Consider the following 25,053-nt stretch of genomic DNA (forward strand, 5'->3'; position numbering starts at 1 on the left):
TATTTGGATTTCATCAAGGCATTTAGCCAAGGCACATGTGAGCAAGATACAACAACTTTATCTAGGTGAAAATATGGTTCAGTATATTTATAACACTAGTGTTATTGTTTACATTCTTTTTAAGAAAATGATTATCTATTTTTGAGAGCAGGGAGTGGCAGAGAGAGGAGGACAGAGAATCTCAAGCAGGCCCTGTGCTCGAGGATATACATTCAGGATTGTTGGCTACAGAACTTGTGGTCTTAACCCAAAGGAGGTTTAAGCAAAGAATGAGATGAGGGCTTCTAATACTAGCTTTTTAAGGAAACTTGACTTCGGAAAATAACATTAGAATTACAACTTCTGTGCACTGTTTGTGGGAATGTAAACTGCTGCAGTCACTATGGAAAACAGTAAGTCAGTTCCTCAAAAAATTAAAAATAGAAATATATTATGATTTGGGTATTTACCCAGAGAAAATGAAACACTAATTTAAAGGTATATGCACCCCTATGTTTATTGCAGCATTATTTACAATGGCCAAGAAATGGGAGCAACCCAAGTGTCCATCAATAGACAAAAGGATAAGGAAGATGTGGTATATCTATACAATGGAATATAACTCAGCCATAAAAAAAGAATGAGATCTTTCCATTTGCAATAACATGGAAGGACCTAGATGTTATTATGTTAAGTGAAATAAATTAAAGAAAAACAAATACCACATGATTTCACTTATATCTTGAATTTAAGAAACAAAACAAATGAGTGAAGGGGAGAAAGAAAGAGAGAGAGAGAGAGAGAGAGGCAAACCAAGAAACAGACTCTTAAATATAGAGAACAAACTTGTATTACCAGAAGGGAAGTAGCTGGGGGATGGATGAAATAGATAAAGGGGATTAAGAGATACAAACTTCTAGTCATAAATAAATCACAGAGATGAAAAGTACAGCATATGGGATATAGTCTATGATATTGTAATAATGTTGTTTGGTGACAGATGATGTCTACAAAAAAAAAACCACCTGAATTTAAAAAATAACATTAGGATTGTAACAGGAATTTCAGAAGGGTTCAATAATTTAGGAAGATGATATACTTAAAATTATTATTATAGGAAAATAAAAATTTAAATAGGAATTTGAGGCTGGGAGGACAGAGTTCCTCAGGTGTGAACCACTATATACAAAGTGGATAAAGTGGATATGGTATGTTTCAAGCAAAGAACAAAAATTAGAAAGGTAAATTTTAAGAAAAAAAATGTAGACATAGGCTAGGGAGAAATGTGGAAAAGACATTTCATAGATGAAATTAACACAGAACAATAGTACAGAGGTCAAAGTGCGAAAAAATGAAGGTATAAATAGTAAAGGGACGAGGTTGGTTAATACATAAGCAAAAATAGGAATGTTAAGAAACAAATGAAGTTGGGTATATGGAATTAGATGAAGGATTTATTGAAAGAAGATCTTGGGATGCCTGGGTGGCTCAGTTGGTTAAGCATCCAGCTTCAGCTCAGGTCATGATCTCATGGTTGGTGGGTTGAGCCCTGCATTGGGCTCTGTGCTGGCAGCTCAGAGCCTGGAGCCTGCTTCGGATTCTGTGTCTCCCTTTCTCTCTGTCCCTCTCTCAAAAGTAAATAAACATGAAAAAAAGAAAAGAAAGAAGATCTCATTCTTCTGGGAAATTAACCTGTCATGTGACCTTTGAGTATCAGAGAAAGGGCCATAAAATAACATCAAAAGATCAGAAAAGCAAGTCCTATTGTTTTAGTTAATAATATGTCAGTTGCTCTGAGTCACATATCCGTAAAATTGAGATAAAAATATCATCCCTACTTTCCTCTGAGGGTGTTTATAAGGAATAAGTGATATCCTTGCAGTCCTTTGTAAAATACAAAGTACAATACAAATAAAAGATGATATGATGATGATGATGATGATGATGATGATGATGATGATGTTGCACATGGAGGCAAAGCAATGATTTTCTCTTCATTATATCTCCCAGTTTGGTTTTCAAACTTAGAATTTACATAATATAGCAAAACTCAATTTCAATCATCTGCCCTTTAGAACTTAAAAATTGGAATTTATGGACTAATGAAAACTATGAATATTATATCTCCTTCCTTCCTTCCTTTCTTCCTACATTCTCTCTTTTCTCCCTCCCTCCATCCCTTCATCCTCCCTTTCTACTATCTATTATCATCTATCTATCTATCTATCTACCTATCTATCTTATTCCACAATCAAGAACTGTAAAATCTTTGAAGTGGAAATTAGAGAAATATGATCCAATACTTGGTCTAGCTCTGTAATTTTACAGACAAAGAAAGAGAGACTAAATTCTTATATAAATCCACACAGCTAATGACAGATAGTTCTGGGTCTCAACCGTTGAGACCATACTCTTGATTGTGTCTTTTGTACTCTCTGTTTTGAATAAAAATTAAAATTTTGTAGAGTAAGACTATGATCATGATTCAGTTCCTTTATAATGAAATATGTAGGATATGGAATATGTATATAGAGTATGAAAAATGTAGATCAAAGTGGTTGCAATAAAGGACACAGATCATAAATATTTCAGGATAAAATACTATTAGAAATAATAGAAATATTATTCTATTGGATATTTGGATATTGGATATTTTTATATATCCAAATTTAAAACAAACTAAAAATTAAATTTAAAGTAGCTTGACTAACTTTGAATCCTGTCTAATTACTTCATTATACATATATGAGCCTGTTATAAATATATGCATGCTAATAAACCTATCAGGGTAAGAATGATGTAGAAAATTATAAATAGGTATGAAATGAACACTTATTTTTCACCTCCAGCATGGTTTGATATGGCCTCTTCAGATTGAGAATATGTAGATTTCCAATAATTGGCAAAGGTCCGGGTCCTGGAGGAAAATGTTGCTTGGAAGCTTTAGTCATGAAGATTTTCATATTTAAAATAAAAATAAGAAACACACTCAGAATTGGAAGTATGACCGAAGAGTCAAACCGACTCATTATCTTTAAGTAGAAGTAATTATCAAAATCATAGAAATCTTTGTGATTGCAACCAGGCAGAATCAGCAACTTCCAATGCAGATCAAAAACATGAAGGCGTCGCTTATAATATTTTCCCTGTCTTATAGTCAACCATCTATTTTATAATTAAAATGAATTTAGTCCTACATGGTGTGCTTGCTTTACTTGAGCCCCTTCCCCCTTCTCTCTTTTCACTTCTTGGGTCAATCCGTTTTATCCAATAAAGCCTGGGAGAGGGATTTTCTCTTCATGTAAAACAATGGTTATTCTTGAAATTCCAGGGAACAACATGTTTAATCCTCAATGTGAAATCTACACTTTCACAAGAAAAAGAATTGTATTGTTTGCTAAGTTACCCCATTATCTCTGTGTGGTTGTTCACATAAGTGTCTTGCCAAGAATTTCAAGGTACTTATGCAATGCTAAGTTCTTATTCTTTCACTCTCCTAAAAAAGCTTCACTGGAGTCTCAGTGCCATGAAAAGAGAGTTGGTTTTTAACTTGAATGCTGTGTACAGATCCCAGTAAGTGACTCACCTCTTCGGGCCTTAATCTTTTTAAACCAAGAGAAATACATAAATTGTTCAATTGTGCTGAGCTAAAAATGAACAGATATACAGCTCCTAACATACATTTAAAATTTTTTTTTTTTTCAACGTTTATTTATTTTTGGGACAGAGAGAGACAGAGCATGAACGGGGGAGGGGCAGAGAGAGAGGGAGACACAGAATCGGAAACAGGCTCCAGGCTCTGAGCCATCAGCCCAGAGCCCGACGCGGGGCTTGAACTCATGGACTGCGAGATCGTGACCTGGCTGAAGTCGGACGCTTAACCGACTGCGCCACCCAGGCGCCCCTCCTAACATACATTTAAAATTCACTGCCTGGCTGGCATTCCTCATTTTTTCTCACTTTCATTTTTTTTTTTTTTAATTTTAAAGAGAGAGAGCATGTGAGAGAGGCAGAGGGAGCTAGAGAGAGGGGGAGAGAGAATCTTAAGCAGGCTCCACACTTAGCACACAGCCCAATGCAGAGCTCAATCTCATGACCTGAGCCAACTGATCTGAGCATCATGATCTGAGCCAAAATCAAGTGTTGGATGCTCAACTGTCTGAGCCACCCAGGTGCCTCATGTGCTATTGACTTTTAACCATGCATCTGGGATATAGCCCATTCTAGTGGATTTGCTCAAGAAAGAAATATTTCTCTTTCCTTTTTGTGTTGGAATGACTATGAGTAAGGAACTAGTTTAATAGATTAAACTGAACAATTTTTTATATATTGCCTTCTTGATAACAATATTTCCTCAAGTGTCCTACAAGTTGCCATCGTATTCTATATTTACTTTTTAGTTTATCATTAATTGTCTTCAAGGAATTTAAATTTCTTGAAAGTGAGGACTCTATTTTTATCCCCCTCCCCTACAGTGGAATCGACAATGTTTAGAACAGTGCCTGGCACTAAAAAAATTTAAATTTGTGAATAGGGGCAACTGGTGGCTCAGTCAGTTAAATGTCTGACTCTTGGTTTTGGCTCAGGTCATGATCTCATGGTTTCTGGGATGGAGTCTGTGTTGGGCTCAGTGCTGACAGCATGGAGCCTGCTTGGGATTCTCTCTCTCTCTCTCTCTCTCTCTCTCTCTACCCCTCCCCTGCTCGCATGCGGGTTCTCTTTCTCAAAATAAATAAACTTAAATAAAAATAAATAAATAAATAAATAAGCAAATAAATGATTGAAAAATCTTCTGAACATTTTATTTTTGGAGAGTCATTCCTAGTAACTTAGAATTTGGGGAACTGAGCGACTATACGTACCAAATTCTGTCATTTTGTAAATAAGTAAATTGAGACCCAGAGGGTTCAAATTGAGCCAGGGTCATGCAGATTTTTCCTAACAGAGCTGCAATCAGGACTTAGGGCTGCTGCTTCACAATACTCTTTATGCCAGATGGCTTAATGCCATGATACTAAGTGTTTTGTACACAGTTACTTGACTCCTCTGCTTGGTGTGGCTTTGGATGCCTGGAACACAATTCCAAATAGTCCTGTCTGGGCAGGCAGTAATGAAAACTTTCTTGAACCAAGTCTTGAACTTTTGAATAGTCTAAAAGGGGCAGCTACAGGCACAAAACAAAGGGCATGGAAAGTGACCATTAGTTTCAGAGCCATCTTTTCAATGGCATCCACACTTAACAGTGTTACTGTCAAATAGTCTCTTTTTCTAAAACAAAGAGTAGAGGGAGAGACAAAGAGAGACAGTCCAATCAGATCAAAGTGGGTGTGTCTGGAATTAAAATAACTTGTAACTGATTTTTTCAAATTTCGATACAATAATAGGCAATACAGTATATAATAATAGATCCCAGTGATGTTAATATTATTCCAATATTACAAATGAGGAAACTGAAGCTTTAAGAAGTTAAGTGATTAGCCCAAGGTCACATAGTTGGTAAGTGAGAGAATTCAAGTTTTCCTGATTCCAAAGCTCTTATTTTAGGAAAAAGAGTGTATAGGTTATTACCATGCTTTTAAATTGATGGGGAATGGAGGGTCATCCTTCAAGGAAGATACTTTTGATAACTTGAAATATGATTGTTTATTATTATTATTACTGAGAGTTTACCATGTACCCCAATATTATACTATGGTATTTAATTTCTGGGCCTAAGGAGGGTCAGAAGCACATTATACAGCTCTTGATGCATAACATACGGCATAATGAGAAAAAACAAGCATGGCCTTTGGCACCAAGCAGATGTAAATTTGATTTCAGATCCTGCTTTTAATTTTGTCTTCTGTGGCAAGCTACTTAAACTCTCTGATTCATCTAGAGGATTTATCAAAATTAAAATAAATATATGAAAACAATCTGATTTATTGACCATTTATCTACCTTTGTTAATGATTGGGCATGCTTTCTATATTCATAGGGCATTAGATTACCAGAATTCCTACTCAAAAGATAAGAGCAATTTCACCCCCCAAAATTTGTTCCATTCTGGTGAGTCATAGATGAAAAGTTATTATGTAAATGGTTGATTCTTTATAAAATGTACTATTATTATTAATCCACACACCCACCTCTCTCCCTACATTCAAAACTGTAAGCATGATTCTCTTACTATTTCATTTAGGAAGTCACTTCTGTGGACCATTTTTTGGACACCAGAATATCAAATTTCTCCAAGATTATTTCTTGGAGATCAAATAAAATTGGAGTTTGGGCTATCCAACAATCTGTAAATATAGAAAAATGTAACCAGTTATTCATAAAGATGGCCACCTGATTAATGAATTAGGGCCCTTGAATGTATTTGTTTAGTTCTGATAAAATCCTTACATCTAAGGATTAGTATAAAGTACAGTATCAGGGGCACCTGGGTGGCTCAGTCGGTTGAGCATCCAACTTCGGCTCAGGTCATGATCTCACAGTTAGTGAGTTCGAGCTCCACATCGGGCTCTGTGCTGACAGCTTGGAACCGGAGCCTGCTTCGGATTCTGTGTCTCCCTCTCTCTCTGTCCCTCCCCCACTTGTGCTCTGTCTCTCTCTGTCTCTCGAAAATAAATAAATGTAAAAAAAAATAAAAAAATAAAGTACAGTATCATATCCTCCCCTGTCTAGGGAAAACATCTCAAGATGTACAATAAACAGCTTAAAGGTTTTTGGTGGAAACAAATGCTGGTGAAGCCTAAAAACAGATAAATTTTCACAAAACTGTCTGTAATTACAGTCAATAAACGAATCTTTCAGTTTAAAATGTGAACCAAAAATACAAAAACTTTCACAAATAGGCTGTCTGAGTAGAGCTTAAGGTTTTTAATCAAATCTGTCAATCTAAATAGTATTATTTACCACTTTAAATGATTTGGGAATGGATAAGGCATAAGCATACCAAAAACATTGTTTCAGTGCCTCAGAGTTGGGCTAGGCCTAAGGGTGCTTCCTCAAGAAGAGTCTCCCAGAGACTCCCAGAGTGTGAAAGGGTGAGATGGGGTCGGGGAGAGGCAGCATTTTGCTGACAACTGGGAAGTGACTCGGAAGAGATTCCTCTTAATGAATAAAAGAGGAAAAGGAAGGGGCGCCTGGGTGGCGCAGTCGGTTAAGCGTCCGACTTCAGCCAGGTCACGATCTCGCGGTCTGTGAGGCCGAGCCCCGCGTCGGGCTCTGGGCTGATGGCTCAGAGCCTGGAGCCTGTTTCCGATTCTGTGTCTCCCTGTCTCTGCCCCTCCCCCGTTCATGCTCTGTCTCTCTCTGTCCCAAAAATAAAATAAACATTGAAAAAAAAATTAAAAAAAAAAAAAGAGGAAAAGGAAGAAAAATAAGAAAGTTTGAAAGAAATAAAGGAAGGAGAGAAAAAAAATATTTTCATGTGGAATGAGAGGAGGGCATGGTGGGATAGTAGCTCACAGAATATTCTGAGGCCAGCCTGTTCTCAGGAGGGTTGGCATGCTGGCTCAAGCTGGAGGCAGACCAATGTTCAGGACCCTGCAGGTAAAAGAGAAGTTTAACCAAGTTTGGCTAACAAGCATTTTGTTCTGATTGATCAGTGGGTAAGTAGTTCAGGTTATAATTTAATGAGACCAAAAAAAAAAAAAAAAAAAAAAAAAGAGAGAGAGAATTTGGAAGGTCTGTGTCTGGTTTTGTCATAGGTAAACAAGGGGACTTTGTGAGTCTTATCTAGTTTTATGGGGATGGTAGTTTTGCTTTGTTTTGTTTTGTTTTGTTTTCAGTAAGCTCTTGTCTTCTGGAACATAAAAGGGTAAGGATCCTTTAACGTTTGCTTTTTACAGGAACACAGGGCTCAGATGAAATTCCACACTATCAAATCCCTGTTATCTAATGTTTGGCATGTTATCAAAAAACTTTGAAACCAGAAAAAGCAATTAGTCAATAAAGATCCACACATATACATTTATTTCCCAACCTTTTGTGGTAAGGCCAAGAGCTTTTTGGGGGGTCTGCAGATTAAAACTTCCTATCTATTTCCTGGCATAAACTAACCAAAAAATTCACAGTCTAAGATGTTCAGCTTCAGGCTCTTTAAATAACATAAAGGAACTTGACAAGGAATCTAAATAAGAGTCTTTCTAGATTTTTGTGTTGTTTGCTTGCCACTCTCTATGGTCTTAGTTATGCCTAATGCAAAAGCAATTTGTTTTGTTGTTGTTTTAACAACTTGTTTTTATAGTCTTCCTAATATATCCAACATAGAAATTAACACTTTCACTGATTACATTTGTATGAATAAGTGCATAATATGAGCAACGAATTTCAGAAAGCTTCCCTATAAACAAATTACTAAAATTGCATCATTCAAAGAAGTATTAAGTAAATTGATAACATATAATTGCTGAAGGTCTGGCCTTTGCTCTCAGCTTCTGGGAGGTAACCTCTAAGCTCTTGGAATGTCCTGCTTGATTTGTTTACCTAGGGACTTTCGGCCACCTAAGCAGCCTATGCTAACTAACAGTGTGGTCTTCGGCCATGTGGTAACAGCTCAGTCTCTGGAAGGGTAGAGAATAAGGTCAGCCATATGGGTGGCCAATCATGTCTATGTGACTAAGCCCACATAAAAACTCTGGAGACGAAGGCTTGGATATCTTCCTGGTTGGCAGAACTTCATATTGCCATTCTATTCAGTTGTCTCCACTGGGAGAGGGCAACTGGAAGCTTATGTCTGGAATTTTTCTGGACCTGTTCTATATGATTCTTTTCTAGCCTGATTGCAATCTGTATCCTTTTGCTGTAATAAACAGCAACTGTGAGCATAAGTGCTTTTTCTGAAATTCTGTGAGTCTTTTTAACAAATTATTGAATCTGAGGGTATTCTTGAGGACTCTCAAACTTTGTACCTTTTAATAAATTCAACATAGAAATTACCACTCACTTTAAGTACACTTAAACATGAGTGAATATTGAACTGGGCTGTTTTAGAAAGGCTTCATATTGGTAAATTGCTAAAATTGGATCATTTAAACAATTATAAAGTAAGCTGGTAACATAATTATTTGAATAATATGATTACCGTAATAGACTAGACAGCTTGCTTAATTCCATGAGTTGAGTACAATAAATGTCAGTAAAGAGAACTTCTACTGTATATTGATTAAGAACAATGAGAAGGCCATTGCACCTGATTTTGCCCACTCCAAAGACATGCATTTTTAGCTGAACATTATGTGTGATATAATGATATCTGAAAAGGATCTACTCAGGACATTTTGAAGATATCTAAAAGACTTGCTGAGAATGACTGAATCTACAAATCATAATGTAAAACATTTATAATTTACTTACTTATGGCCAATAAACTCAAAAGGGTGTATTGTGAGATCTGATGTAAATTCTCATTTGTTGCTTAATAAAGAATTGATTATAATTATTAAAAAGTGCTTCTAACAGAATAGTTTTGAGCTGGACTAGATTCTTCTTAGATCAGATCCTAGAGATACTTGTGTGGCTCGCTCCTAAGTGTCTCATCTTACACATAATTGTATTTTGCTCTAAGATACCTTGCCCTGAGATTTTTAATTTTCTCCATGAATTTATTCAAAGAATAAGTGGAGAGGTTTCCATCAATTCATTTATATATATTTTTACTTCCCTGTTATTAACTGAGTGCTGCTTACACGTTTTCTTGGTGGAGGTTGGAAGCAATAACACCATAGTACAGCTCACTGCTGTGTGGTCTGGGCATTTTCTCTACAGACAACATTTGGCCCTACAACTGGAACATTTTCTACAACATTTTCTCTGTAAGACTGTGTTCCATGTCATCATCATGGGCATGTAAAACTCACTCTGAACTAAAAAGTCACTTCACATTTGGAATCAAAGATAAAATAAAATGTCCTTAATGCATAGCAAACCAAACATCCACCACGTATTGAAGCAGCAGCTTATACAGTGATATTTTGCAATCACTTCCTCCTCCATTTTGCTCCATTTTAGAACTTTGGGAGAAGAATGACAGTAATTTGTCCTGGCTTGATACAGATGTAATACCTGGATCCTTCTGTAAGATTAAAAGGCTTTAATAAAATGGAATAGCTCTAATTCCGTAATGCAAGTCCAGAAGACATTATTGCAGGGTGATAGGTCACTATTTTTTATTCTTCTGACAAAAATATCAACTCTTTTTCTTCCTCTTCCCCTTTCCATTTCTTCTTTTAATGGACAATTCAGTTCTATAGCTATAGGTGGGACTGAACAAGGTAGATGTCCAGACCTGGTGGTGAGAGTGATTCAACAGTTCAAACACATATTGCTGGAGAGCCTGTACAACATAAGAAAGGTGTCCATGTAAGAGGGATGCTCATGGGGAAGAATAAGAGCCAAGAAAAGTGAAGAGAGTGACCACATGGACAAGTGGTCCAGGGCGGGTTGTCATAACCTAACGAAGGGTGAGTTGGCATCTATGCAAGGAGAACCCTGATGATGAAGTGTGGGTGGTAAGGCCATCTGCACAGGTAGTGAGGCAATGGTAGTGAGGGGAGATTGGTTACGTACTGGGGCCTGATTAATTAAATACCCATATTAAGGATAAGAGGCACGAGGTTTGTCACTGATAGAGAAAGGGGCTCCCAAAATAGAAGACAAGAAAGTTAGAATAAACTGGAGTGTTGGATTGGAATGGGAGATGTTTGTGTGAATTTACAGTCTTGAATAGAGTCAATTCTGCTATAGTATGACATGCACATACCTAAAAGTTTTCATGTCATACAAAATCAGACAACGAAAAGACAGAGTTTATGGGACAATAAGGTTGGAGCAAATACTTCATCAGTGATATATTTTAAAAAAATAGATTGGAGGGGCACCTGGTTGGCTCAGTCGGTTAAATGTCCAACTGTTGATCTCGGCTCAGGTCATGATCTTTCTGATCATGGGATAGAGCCCCATGTTGGGCTCTGGCTGACAGTGGGAGACTGCTTGGGATTCTTTCTCACCCTTTCTCTCTTCCCCTCCCATGCTTGTGCTCTCTCTCTCTCTTTCTCACTCTCTCTCTCTCTCTCAAAAAAAAAAAAAAAGACTGGAACATAGTAAAAATGATAGCACAGTTGCACATGTTAAATGGCTAAGAAATACAGAAACACTATACTGAATATGTGGTCCTTAAAAAGGACCAGAAATTTGCTTGTGGAAGTGGGTGCGAAAAGGATTACAGCTTCTGAGTTATTGTGAAGCAGTAAAAGGAGAATCATTTGAAATCAGACAGAAAGTTGTAACACCAGATGCAACCAGTATGGCCTGTAGCACATGAAGTAAGTTGAAGCAGATGGTAGATGTTAGGTGTGTGTGTGTGTGTGTGTGTGTGTGTGTGTGTGTGTGGGTATACATGCATGTGTTTTATGGACAAGGCTTGGTTCAACTGGGTGCCGTTTTCTGTGTTCATTTTGTATTTCCTGCAAAGGAAATCATGTCTAAACAAACACAAAATTTATGCTATGCTCAAATTGTTCCTTAATATTTCAGTTGTACTGGAACAAAATCACATTATGAAACAAATGTTAAAGCAGAACTCATTGCATATAGATACAGATACATATTGAAACATTTATAGTGCAAATGCACACATTCATACACACGCTTAAATAGATATTCTCTATCTCCAACCACTGAAAGAACATTGGAGAGGCAACACCCCAATAGCAAAGAGCACACTTAGTTCTCAGATCTCAGAATCTACAAATCTTCCTCAATTACACTGGGATCACATCCCAATAAACCCACTGTAAATTGAAAATATTGTAGGTAAAAAAGGCACTTAATACACTTAACCTACTGAACATCACAGCTTAGCCTAACCTGCCTTAAATGTGCTCAAGAGCACCTGGGTGGCTCAGTTGTTAAGCATCTGACTTTGGCTCAGGTTGTGATCTCACAATTGGTGAGTTCCAGTCCCACATCAAGGTGAGCATAAGCCCCACTTCAGGTAAAAACACAAGGCCCAGGTGAGCCCCACTTCTCTCTCTCTCTTCTCTCTGCCCCTTTCTCCCTTACGCTTTTTCTCTGTCCAAAACAAACAAACAAAAATGTCCTCAAAATACAGTAGCCTTATCGTTGGGCACAATCATCTAACACAAAACCTATTTTATAATAGAATGTTCGATATCTCATTGTAACTTGTGGAATTCTATATCGAAAGTGAAAAACAGAATAGTTGCATGGGGACAGAATTGGAGAGTGGTTATAACTGGTCGTTCACCCTCAGGATCGCATACCTGACTGGGAGCTGCGCTGTAGCTACCCAGTATGAGGAGAGGTGATCAGACTGTGTATCACTAGCTCCAGAAAGATCATAATTCCAAAGTCAAAGTATGGTTTCTACTGACTGTGTATTGCTTTCACACCATTTAAAATTGAAAAATCAGGGGCGCCTGGGTGGCTCTGTTGGTTGAGCGCCTGACTTCGGCTCAGGTCATGATCTCGCGGTTTGTGAGTTTGAGCCCCGCGACGGGCTCTGTGCTGTCAGCTCAGAGCCCGGAGCCTGCTTCGGATTCTGTGTCTCCTTCTCTCTATGCCCCTCCCCGACTTGTGATCTGTCTCTCTCTGCCTATCAAAAATAAATAAATGTAAAAAAAAATTTAATAAATAAAATAAAATTGAAAAATCATAAGTCAAACCATCATAAGCTGGGGACTCTCTGTACCACTAAAAGGAACCAGGATTTGGAGAAAAGACTGGTTGAAGAGCTGGAACCAGACAAGTACAAGATAAGCACCACATCAGAAGGACATAGGAACCAGCCCGAGTAGTCTTCCACCTGCCAAATCTGGGACAATTTTACCATTACAACAAGTAATAACTATAATGTAAACAGTTGAATAAAATAAGAATTCATGAGTCTCTATTGACATAAATAAATAAAAATTAAAAGATTGAGGAGGAATGGGGCATATCACATTGTTTTCCTACAAAACAATATTAGTGACAAAAGTAAGAACAAGAAACTTTAAAATGGAGAAAGAGGTACCACCTTCATCAGTGATCACATGATCATTGGCAATAGAGCAAGCTCAAAAACAAGTTCTACCTGATGGGATGAAATGAGTGTATGTAAGTTCACTTTTGTGATACTGCTATAAAAGTTGTATAACTTGAATCTAGCCATTAGGAAACCTCGGGCAGACCCGAATTGGGGGCATTCTACAAAAAAAAATGGCCTATAATTTTCAAAAGCGGCAAGGTCATGAAAGTCAGACTGAGGAACTGTTACAGATAGAGGGATTAGACAGAAATAACAAATGCAAAATGTGATTCTGAGCTGCATTCTTTTGTTACAAAGGATATCATTAGGACATTTGGTGAAACTTGAATGGGGAGGGTTCAGGATTTGATAGTTGCTATGTGTATCCCCCGAACCCTGACACCAAATTTATATGTTGAAGCCCTAACCCCCAATGTGACTGTATTTGGAGATAGAGCTTTTAGCAGATAGTTAAGGTTACATGAGGTCAAAAGGCAGGGTCCTAATCTGATAGGAATGGTGACCCTAAAAGAAGAGAAAGGGATCTCTCTCTCTCTCTCTCTCTCTCTCTCTCTCTCTCTCTCTCCCCACACCTAGGAAAAGCCATGTGAGGACACAGAGAGAAGGCAGACATCTATAATACAGGAAGAGAATGTTCACCAGGAACCAGATAGGCTGACACTTCGATCTTGGACTTTCCTGCTTCCAGAACTGTGAGAAAATAAACTTCTGTTGTTTAAGCTGCCTGGTGTACTTTGGTACAGGAGCTCAAGCTGACAATGGTCATAATTTGGCAAAGCTATTTCCCTAGTTTTGATGGTTGTAGTTTGGTTTAGAGAATATTTGTTTATAGGAACTATACAGGGATAATGAAGTCAGAAACTTAGATGGTTCCAGAAAAGACAGTTTTTTGTACTGTACTTCTTTTTCTGAAAGCTTCAGATGGTTTCAAAATAAAAATATTTCAAAAACTTACAGAAGTCTCTTTATTTCAAGGAGGTAGAGAGCAAAATATCCAAATATTTTCTGAGGACATTTGGTCCTACTTTAATAGATTTCATTTCAGGAGGATAATAAAATAAAATGTGCAGAAAGCAGACATTCAGATTTATGTTGATGAAAAATTGACAAAAATATCAGCTAGGCTTTTTAGAATAAATCTTTTTTTTAATTTTTAATTTTTTAAATGTTTATTTTTGAGAGAGAGAGCACCAGGGAGGGGCAGAGCGAGGCAGAACAAGGCAGAGACACAGAATCCTAAGCAGGCTCCAGGCTCTGAATTGTCAGCAAAGAGCCCACCGTGGAGCCCGCCCCACCAGCTGTGAGATCATGACCTGAGCTAAAGTAGGGTACTTAACCAACTGAGCAACTCAGGTGCCCCAAGAATAAATCTTTTTTTAAAAACGTATTGACTTTCGTATCCAAACAAACTCTTTGGAGTAGATGGGAGCTTTAATTACTGAAAGACAGAAATAAGATGGGACTTGAAACTTTTGTCTCCAGAACTAACTGCCTGAGTGCTGGATATCATGCCAGGTGCTCCCGTGTGTGTGTGTGTGTGTGTGTGTGTGTGTGTGTGTGTGTGTGTAATTTACATTATTTTTTCTTTATTTTTTTATTTTGAGAGAGAGAGAGAGAGAGAGAAAGTGTGAGTGCACAGGGAAGAAGCAGAGAGAGATGGAGAGAAAGAATCCCAAGCAGGCTCCACTCTGTCAGCTCTGGCCCAACTCGGGGCTCAAACTCACAAACGGTGAGATCATGACCTGCAGGCACTCAATGGGTTTTCATAAAAAATCGATTAAGCAAGATGCAAGTCTCGGCCTAGCTTAATGCTTTGGAGCAGAGATGTGTGAACTTGACCAGGGGAACAGATCAGGCATTTGTTTGGGTTTTATTTATTTTTACTGACCAATATTGCTCTGGTTCTTGAAATTATACCATGTGTAGAAAAGAGAATGCAAGAATGGCTCCTTTTCAAGGTAAGTACTGATATCCCTCGTGACCAGAAAAGTGTCTTCCACATCATACATCATTTTATCTAATGCATATATGGAAATCAGGAAATGGACAAAATTTGAAGGATAATAAATTCTGATTTTTTTAATTGCTATAAATGGGTTCTTAGGAGGATTATATACAAATTCTAGATGCCGGAGGTTAAAATATCCCCACAGTCTTCATGATTCAGGCAGCTGTGGCAGAATGCTCATGTCTAAGACCCTCTTCCCTAGGTCTGATGGAATTCACTCAATGCTGGGGTAAGCTGCTGGCTATGTGGTGCCAAAATCTCTCCCACAATCTTTTTACTAATGCTTGAAATTCCACCATGAAACATTCATTTCTCTGTGCTTTTATGACTTAATTTTCAGAGGAAGCATTTGGAGTTGTTTGTAAAAAATCAGTATTTGAAGTTACAAGATCTGTGTTTGAACGTCAGCTCCCTTGGCCAAAATTTCAGTTTCCTCAGTGATAATACCTAACCCAGAGGGCCATTGCAAGAGCAAAATTGTATAATTTATGTAAAAGCCCCTGTTAATGTAAATTCCTTAACAATTTTAAAGAATATTAAGATGATTTAACTTTCTTCTAATTTTTCTTAAGTGCCCCTAAGTGTCAAAATGTCACTATTCATCCTCAAAATAACTCCACAGAGTTGGTATTATATCTTTTAGTAGGTGAGTAAAGAGATGCAGAAAACTAAAATACTTTTCCAAAGATACTGAAATAGTGAAAGACTAAGTACGAATTAAATTCAAGACCTGGATTACTCATGGGCACTCCCCCAAAAAGGACTTTGTCCAAAAGTGGGCCTGGCAGATCAGTACTTATTGTCAAATGAGGTCTCCTACAGGAACTGTCTATGTCTGGTTAACAAGGACAAGATGCACTGGTTGGAGGCTCCCATAGCTGCTCTCATTTTGGTTGGACAACACTGGGGTAGATATTATTCTGAGAGATTTCTGGTGAATACACATTGAAATAAGACCACGATAAGAGCTAAGGTTATTAGTTAGAAAAGATTGGATTCTGTGCCCCCCAAATGGACAGAACATAGGTTTAGGAGTAGACAAGATAGAAGTGGGTGATTTAGGAAATAATGTATAGGTTAGAGAGATCTGACAGTTCATGAGTTTGTTAACTCCCCTCATTTGCTACTCTCTCCAGCTGACCTATCCCACCAACTCACATACATGTAAACACCCCCCTCCCCCCACACACAAATAACTTCTATCTTCAAAAAGAAGAAGAAAGAATTGATTGAGCACACTTCTAATCTTTCATTTCATAAACAAAGTACTCTCCAGGGGAAAGAGTTTTGGCTTTATTTCAATAGAGTTGAGTCTTAAATCACTCTTTGCCTAATTGTATGCTTTTTTAATGCATTTTTTTCTGGCAAGTTTTCCTTGAATTTTATTTAGGTTCCTCTCTCTTATTTATGACACTCTGTGTATGCTACCATTCTAGCTCTCTTCACACTTTAGTCTATCACTGATCCACTAGCTATATTCCTGGTTGATATAGATGGATGGATGGATAGATAGATAGATAGATAGATAGTTAGGCAATAGATAGATATTTTTTTTCCCTTGAGGTCAAGGACTTTGTCTTATATGACTTTGTATTTACAGATTTATAGAGTCTGGAGCATAGCAATTGCTCCACAAATTATTACTGAATAAATGAGTAACAGGATAAATAATAAAAATTTCCTTGCTTTTTTGAGACTGATTTTATTCATTTGTTCATTTATTCAATTATTTATTCATTTATCCACTGAACAAACATCACTTAAACATGCGCTTTCTCAAGATATGAGGGTTATAAAGAACAAAATGAGAAGTATCAGCTCTTAAGAGTTTACTTTTTCATCTTCAAAAGGCAAATGTAACATTACCAAATTGTCAAGTACATGGAATCACACCTTTATACCTTATTTAAGTGGGAAGATGGTTGCTTGAGTGTGTCCCTCCTGATTTCATCATACATCTTTTTTTTTAATTAAAAAACTTCTTAAATGTTTATTTATATTTGAGAGAGACAGAGACACAGAGAGACAGAGCGACAGAGCATGAGCAGTGGAAGGTCAAAGAGTGAGGGAGACAGAATCCAAAGCAGGCTCCAGGTGCTGAAATGTCAGCACAGAGCCCAACATGGGGCTTGAACTCATGAGCCGTGAGATCATGACCTGAGCCAAAGTCAGCGCCACCCAGGGGCCCCCTTTTTTTTTTATGTAGGCTCCTTGACTAACATGAGGCTTGAACTCATGACCCTGAGATCAAGAGTCACACGCTCTGCCAACTGAGCCAGCCAGCCAGGCACCTTTCATCCTACATCTCTAACCAAACTATAGGACTTGTCCTGAGCTGAGTAGTAACCAGGTCTGATGTTTAACTGGATGATGTAAGACCTTGGAGAAAAAAAAAAGCTGATAGAGAATCTCCCTCCTTTGTGTTGGATGAAAGTTTGGAGGCAGTTGGCAGAGACCCAAGGGGTAAGGATTTGAGAACTACTGGTTTGCAGAGACTTGTGAACTCCCAGGGAATTTATCTTCCTGACTGAGCATTCCTGAGATGACAGTCTCGCTGGTCCCCCATGAGGTGCAGGAATGCTTAGCAGATGCATTGAGTTCCTTCTGACACTGGTCTAGAACATCAAGCATTGACTGCTGAAAAGACTGAGGAACAAAGAAGCTTTGTTCAGGCTCTAATCAGGGGGAGTATGTGTTCACCATCTGGCAAATCTCTAATGTATTTTTGCCAGATTGCTGTTCCTCCCTTCATTTTCAAGACTGTTGCTACCCAAGGTACCTCAGCAACTGAAACTTCACCCCCCCAGGGAATAGACAAACAAAATAAACAGCCAACCAAAGGGGTGTCAGAACACAGAATGAAGAGAATCAAGAGATACACAAAATAAGAGGCTTCTAACAATATAAAGCTATTGTAGAAGTCCTCCCTTAGATCAGCAGAGCTCTCCTATCTTATGCAATAGACAATTAAAGACTGTGGAAACAAGGGCTTGGGAAGCCTGAAAATATCTCTGCTTTCCCCAAACTGCCTGAAATTGCAGTTAAAAATTATAGACCAGTCTTTCAGACTTAGATAAGAACAAAGAATAACAAAAACTTCCTGAAACCAATCAGCTAGGTAGAGCTTAAAAATCAGCCAATTAGTACAAATCAGCTAATTAATATAAATAGTATTATTTGATATCTGAAGTGTTTTTCTGGGAGAGATACAAATGGTATAAAAATGTTATTTAAATATTGACAGAGCTAAGTTAGACTTTGAACTTGATCTTGAACAAAAATGCACCCCATTTCCCAATAAACAAAATTGTAAGAACAATTAAGGATATTTAAGCATAGCATGCACACACACACACACACAGACACACACACACTCCTTTGCCGCATCTATAAAAACGGATGATGATTTGCAAACAAACAAACCAGCAGACAAATGGAAAGAGCACAGAATCTCTGTTAAAACCAATGATATAAAAATGGGGAAGATAATAGATTTGGATAACAGACCCAATAGACTTAAAAAAAATATTTACTTTTGAGGACAGGAGGGGCAGAGAGAGAGGGAGAGAGAGACTCCTAAGCAGGCTGTGTGCTGTCAGTATGAAGCCCGATGCAGGGCTTAATACAGGCCTTGATCTCACTGAACCATGAGATCATGACCTGAGCTGAAATCAACAGTCAGATGCTTAACCAACTGACCCACCCAGGCACCCCATCCAGTGGACTTTCTGTGTGAATAACAGGAGTGCTAGACCAAAAAAAAAAAAAAAAAAAAAAAAAAAAGAACAGATGGAGAAGAGGAAGACATTAAGTAGTAGAAGGAAGTTTATCTGAGCAGAAGACTCAAATCTTCAAATTAAAATGCTTCACCAAATTCTAGGCAAGATGGATAAAAAAGGACATATTCTACTGTGAAAAAAGGCCATGAACTCAGAATTTTAAAATAAAACTACCGGTTGTAAGAAGATCATTGAAGAAAGGCAAGGAGAAAGTGCTCATAAGCTAAGGGCTGGTGGCCATCATAACCCTGTTTCTAAGCACATAAAAATTATAGAGTTAAAAAAAATACTTGTGTATACTCAAGACCCTCTGAGTTTTGCCTTATTTTTTTTTAATTAATTTTATTTCTTTAATGTACATCCAAATTAGTTAGCAATATAGTGCAACAATGATTTCAGGAGTAGTTTCCTTATTGCCCCTTACCCATTTAGCCCATCCCCCTCCCACAACCCCTCCAGTAACCCTCTGTTTGTTCTCCATTGTTAAGAGTCTTTTATGTTTTGTCCCACTCCCTGTTTTTATATTATTTTTGCTTCCCTTCCCTTATGTTCATCTGTTCTGTGTATTAAAGTCCTCACATGAGTGAAGTCATATGATGTTTGTCTTTCTCTGACTAATTTCGCTTAGCATAATACCCTCTAGTTCAATCCATGTAGTTGTAAATGGCAAGATTTCTTTCTTTTTGATTGCTGAGTAATACTCCATAGTGTGTGTGTGTGTGTGTGTGTGTACACATATATCACACATCTTCATTATTCATTCATCCATCAATGGACATCTGGGCTCTTTCCATACTTCGGCTATTATTGATAGTGCTGCTGTAAACATTGGGGTGCATGTGTCCTTTTGAAACAACATACCTGTATCCCTTGGATAAATACCTAGTAGTGCAATTGCTGGGTCATAGGGTAGTTCTATTTTTAATTTTTTGAGGAACCTCCAGACCGTTTTCCAGAGTGGCTGCACCAGCTTGCAATCCCACCAGCAATGCAAAAGAGATCCTCTTTCTCCACATCCTCACCAACCTCTGTTGTTGCCTGAGATGTTAATGTTAGCCATTCTGACAGGTGTGAGGTGGTATCTCATTGTGGTTTTGATTTGTATTTCCCTGATGATGAGTTATGTTGAGCATTTTTTCATGTGTCCATTGGCCATCTGGATATCTTCTTTGGAGAAGTGTCTATTCATGTCTTTTGCCCATTTCTTCACTGGATTATTTGTTTTTTTTTGGGTGTTGAGTTTGATAAGTTCTTTATAGATTTTGTATACTAACCCTTTATCTGATAACGTCATTTGCAAATATCTTCTCCCATTCTGTTGGATGCCTTTTAGTTTTGCTGATTGTTTCCTTCACTGTGCAGAAGCTTTTTATTTTGATGAGGTCCCAGTAGTTCATTTTTGCTTTTGTTTCCCTTGCCTCCGGAGACGTGTTGAATAAGAAGTTGCTGCGGCCAAGATCAAAGACGTTTTTGACTGTTTTCTCCTCGAGGATTATGATGGCTTCCTGTCTTACATTTAGGTCTTTCATCCATTTTGAGTTTATTTTTATGTATGGTGTAAGAGAGTGGTCCAGGTTTATTCTTCTGCATGTCGCTGTCCAGTTTTCCCAGCACCACTTGCTGAAGAGACTGTCTTTATTCCATTGGATATTCTTTTCTTCTTTGTCAAAGATGAGTTGGCCATACGTTTGTGGGTCCATTTCTGGGTTCTCTATTCTGTTCCATTGATCTGAGTGTCTGTTATTGTGCCAGTACTATACTGTCTTGATGATTACAGCTTTGTAGTATAGCTTGAAGTCCGGGATTGTGATGCCTCCTGCTTTGGTTTTCTTTTTCAAGATTGCTTTGGCTATTCAGGGTCTTTTCTGGTTCCATACAAATTTTAGGATTATTTGTTCTAGCTCTGTGAAGAATGCTGGTGTTACTTTGATAGGGATTGCACTGAATATGTAGATTGCTTGGGGTAGTATTGACATTTTAACAATATTTGTTCTTTCTATCCAGGAGTATGGAATCTTTTTCCATTTTTTTTGTGTCTTCTTCAATTTCTTCATAAGCTTTCTATAGTTTTTAGTATATATTTTTCACCTCTTTGGTTAGATTTATTCCTAGATATTTTATGGTTTTTGGTGCAATTGTAAATGGGATTGATTCCTTGATTTCTCCTTTTGTTGCTTCATTGTTGGTGTATAGGAATGCAACTGATTTCTGTGCATTGATATTATATCCTGCAACTTTGCTGAATTCATGAATCAGTTCTAGCAGTTTTTTGGTGGAATCTTTTGGATTTTCCATATAGAGTTTCACGTCATCTGTGAAGAGTAAAAGTTTGACCTCCTCCTGGCCGATTTGGATGCCTTTTATTTCTTTGTGTTGTCTGATTGCAGAGGCTAAGACTTCCAATACTATGTTGAATAACAATGGCAAGAGTGGACATCCCTGTCTTGTTCCTGACCTTAGGGGGATAGCTCTCAGTTTTTCCCCATTGAGGATGATATTAGTGTTGGGTCTTTCATATATGGCTTTTATGATCTTGAGGTATAATTCTTCCATCCCTATTTTCTTGAGGGTTTTTTTTTTTTATCAAGAAATGATGCTGTATTTTGTCAAATGCTTTCTCTGCATCTATTGAGAGGATCATACAGTTCTTGTCCTTTCTTTTATTGATGTGATGAATCACATTGATTGTTTTGTGGATATTGAACCAGCCCTGCATCCCAGGTATAAATTCCACTTGGTCGTGGTGAATAATTCTTTTAGTGTATTGTTGGATCTGGTAGGCTAGTATCTTGTTGAGGATTTTTGCATCCATGTTCATCAGGGAAATTAGTCTATAGTTCTCCTTTTTAGTGTGTCTTTGCCTGGTTTTGGAATCAAGGTAATGCTGGCTTCCTAGTAAGAGTTTGGAAGTTTTCCTTCCATTTCTATTTTTTGGAACAGCTTCAAGAGAATAGGTGTTAACTCTTCCTTAAATGTTTGGTAGAATTCCCCTGGAAAGCCATCTGGCCTTGGACTCTTATTTTTTAGGAGATTTTTGATTACTAATTCAATTTCCTTACTGGTTATGGGTCTGTTCAAATTTTCTTTATCTTCCTGTTCCAGTTTTAGTAGTGTATATGCTTCTAGGAATTTGTCCATTTCTTCCAGATACCCATTCTATTGGCATATAATTGCTCATAATATTCTCTTATTATTGTTTTTATTTCTGTTGTGTTGGTTGTGATCTCTCCTCTTTCATTCCTTGATTTTATTTATTTGGGTCCTTTCCTTTTTCTTCTTGATCAAACTGGCTAGTGGTTTATCAATTTTGTTAATTCTTTCAAAGAACTAGCTTCTGGTTTCATTGATCTGTTCTACTGTTCTTTTGGTTTCAATAGCATTAATCTCTGCTCTAATCTTTATTATTTCCTGTCTTCTGCTGGTTATGGGTTTCATTGGCTGTTCTTTTTCCAGCTCCTTAAGGCGTAAGGTTAGGTTGTGTATCTGAGATCTTTCTTCCTTCTTTAGGAAGGCCTGGCTTGCTATATAGTTTCCTCTTATGACCGCCTTTGCTGCATCCCAGAGGTTTTGGGTTGTGGTGTTATGGTTTTAATTGGCTTCCATGAACTTTTTAATTTCATCTTTAACTTCTTATTTAGCCCATTTATTCTTTAGTGGGATGCTCTTTAGTCTCCAAGTATTTGTTACTTTAAAAATTTTTTTCTTGTGGTTGATTTCGAGTTTCATAGCATTGTGGTCTGAAAATATTCACAGTATGATCTCTATCATTATGTACTTGTTGAGGGCTGATTTGTGTCCCAGTATGTGGTGTTTTCTGGAGAACATTCCATGTGCACTGGAGAAGAATGTATATTCCACTGGTTTAGGATGAAATGTTCTGAATATATCTGTTAAGTCCATCTGGTCCAGTGTCATTCAAAGTCATTGTTTCCTTGTTGATTTTTTGATTAGATGATCTGTCCATTGCTGTGAGTGGGGTGTTGAGTCCCCTACTATTAAGGTATTACTATCAATGAGTTTCTTTATGTTTGTGATTAATTGATTTATATATTTGAGTGCTACCACATTTGGGCATAAATGTTTACAATTAGGTATTATTGGTGGATAGACCCCTTAATTATGATATAATGCCTTTCTGCATCTCTTGATACAGTCTTTATTTTAAAGTCCTGATTGTCTGATATAAGTGTGGCTACTCTGGCTTTCTTTTGTTGGTTCTCCATCCCCTTACTTTCAATCTGAAGGTGTCTTTAGGTCTAAAGTGGGTCTCTTGTAAACAGCATATAGATGCATCTTGTTTTCTTATGCATTCTGTTACCCTATGTCTTTTGATTGGAGCATTTAGTCCATTGACATTTAGAGTGAGTACTGAAAGATATTAATTTATTGCCATTATATTGCTTGTAGAGTTGGAGTTTCTGGTGGTATTCTCTGGTCCTTTCTAGTCTTTGTTGCTTTTTTTTTTTTTTTTTTTTGTGTGTGTGTGTTGTGTATGTGTGTGCACGCGCATGTGTTTTCATCTTTTCTCCCCTCAGAGAGTCCCCCTTAAAATTTCTTGCAGGGCTGGTTTAGTGGTCACAAACTCCTTTAGTTTTTGTTTGTCTGGGAAAGTGTTCATCTCTCTTTCTATATTGAATGACAGCCTTGCTGGATAAAGAACTCTTGGGTGCATATTTTTCTGATTCAGCACACTGAATATATCCTGCCACTCCTTTCTGGCCTGCCGAGTTTCTGTGGATAGGTGTGCTGCAAACCTGGTCTGTCTTCCCTTGTAGGTTAGGGACTTTTTTTCCCTTGCTGCTTTCATGATTCTCTCCTTGCCTTGGTATTTTGTGAATTTGACTATGACATACCTTGTTGGTGGTTGGTTTTTGTTGAATCTAATGGGAGTCCTCTGTGCTTCCTGGATTTTGATGTCTGTGTCTTCCCCTGGGTTAGGAAAGTTTTCTTCTATGATTTGCTCACATAACACTTCTACCCCTATTTCTCTCTCTTCCTCTTCTGGGACTCCTATGGTTCTGATGTTGTTCCTTTTTTTTTCTAAATTTTTTTTTAATGTTTATTTATTTTTGAGACAGAGAGAGACAGAGCATGAACGGGGGAGGGGCAGAGAGAGAGGGAGACACAGAATTGGAAGCAGGCTCCAGTCTCTGAGCCATCAGCCCAGAGCCCGACACGGGGCTCGAACTCACGGACTCATGGACCGTGAGATCGTGACCTGAGCTGAAGTCAGACGCTTAACCAACTGAGCCACCCAGGCGCCCCTGATGTTGTTCCTTTTTAATGAGTCACTGATTTCTCTAATTCTTAAATAGTGCTCTTTTGCCTTAATCTCCCTCTTTTTTTCTGCTTCATTATTCTCCACAAGTTTGTCCTCTGTATCACTGATTCTGTGTTCTGCCTCATCCATCCTTGCCTCCGTGACCTCCATTTGAAATTGCAGCTCAGTCACAGCATTTTTTATTTCATCCTGACTAGCTTTTACTACTTTTATCTCCACAGAAATGGATTTTAATCTATTTTCGACTTCAGCTAGTATTCTTATTATTGTGATTCTAAATTCTGCTTCAGACATCTTTCTAGTATCTGTGTTGGTTAAATCCCTGGATGTTGTTTCTTCCTACTCTTCTATTTGGGGTGAATTCCTTCATTTTGTCATTTTGAAGGGAGAAAAAGAATTAATGCAGTAAAAAAATTAAAATTAAAAAATATTAAAATTAAAAAAATTATAAATTAATAAATTAGAAACACACACACACACACACACACAAAATCGAATAAATGATGCTAGATCCTAGGTGTGTTTTGGCCTGGGTGTTGAAAGAGGCTTGATAGATTAGAGAAAAAAGGGGCAAGAAAAAAAAAAGGAAATCGTTTCATAATTTGAAAAAAATGAATACACTGAAGTAGACTAAAATGAAATGATGGAAGTAAAATAGAATTTGAAAAAGTTTTCACAACAGTAAAAAATATAGTAGAAAAAAATTAAAGAAAAATATTTTTAATAAAAATTGAAAATAAAAAATTGAAAAAATGAATTTTTTCTCTTTCTGCATTCATGAAAAGAAACAAAATGAAAAAGATAAAAAAGAAAAAAAAAGACAAGTGAATAGACGGACCAGCCAACAGACTGAAATACAACTGAAATTACTTCATTTTCCCCTGGGAGTAAAACTATGAAGCACTTTATAGTCCATAAACTAAGCAGGCGGAGAGACTTGTGTTCCTGAAGAGCAAGGTTGGCCTAG

At 37.5% G+C, this 25,053-nt stretch overlaps 1 long non-coding RNA gene and 1 other non-coding gene across 2 annotated transcripts; one reads left to right on the top strand and one right to left on the bottom strand.

The window, feature by feature from the left end:
• The first annotated feature begins 6,555 nt into the window (after window positions 1-6,555).
• On the top strand, window positions 6,556-24,331 carry LOC123609732. Its single transcript, XR_006717941.1, has 3 exons — window positions 6,556-6,566; window positions 22,701-22,708; window positions 24,174-24,331. It is a non-coding gene; the product is annotated as an uncharacterized LOC123609732 (long non-coding RNA).
• TRNAK-CUU lies at window positions 17,239-17,311 on the bottom strand. Its single transcript has one exon. It is a non-coding gene; the product is annotated as a tRNA-Lys (tRNA).
• Window positions 24,332-25,053: the final 722 nt, after the last annotated feature.

This window comes from Leopardus geoffroyi, chromosome B2, assembly GCF_018350155.1.
Source record: "Leopardus geoffroyi isolate Oge1 chromosome B2, O.geoffroyi_Oge1_pat1.0, whole genome shotgun sequence".
NCBI lineage: Eukaryota > Metazoa > Chordata > Mammalia > Carnivora > Felidae > Leopardus > Leopardus geoffroyi.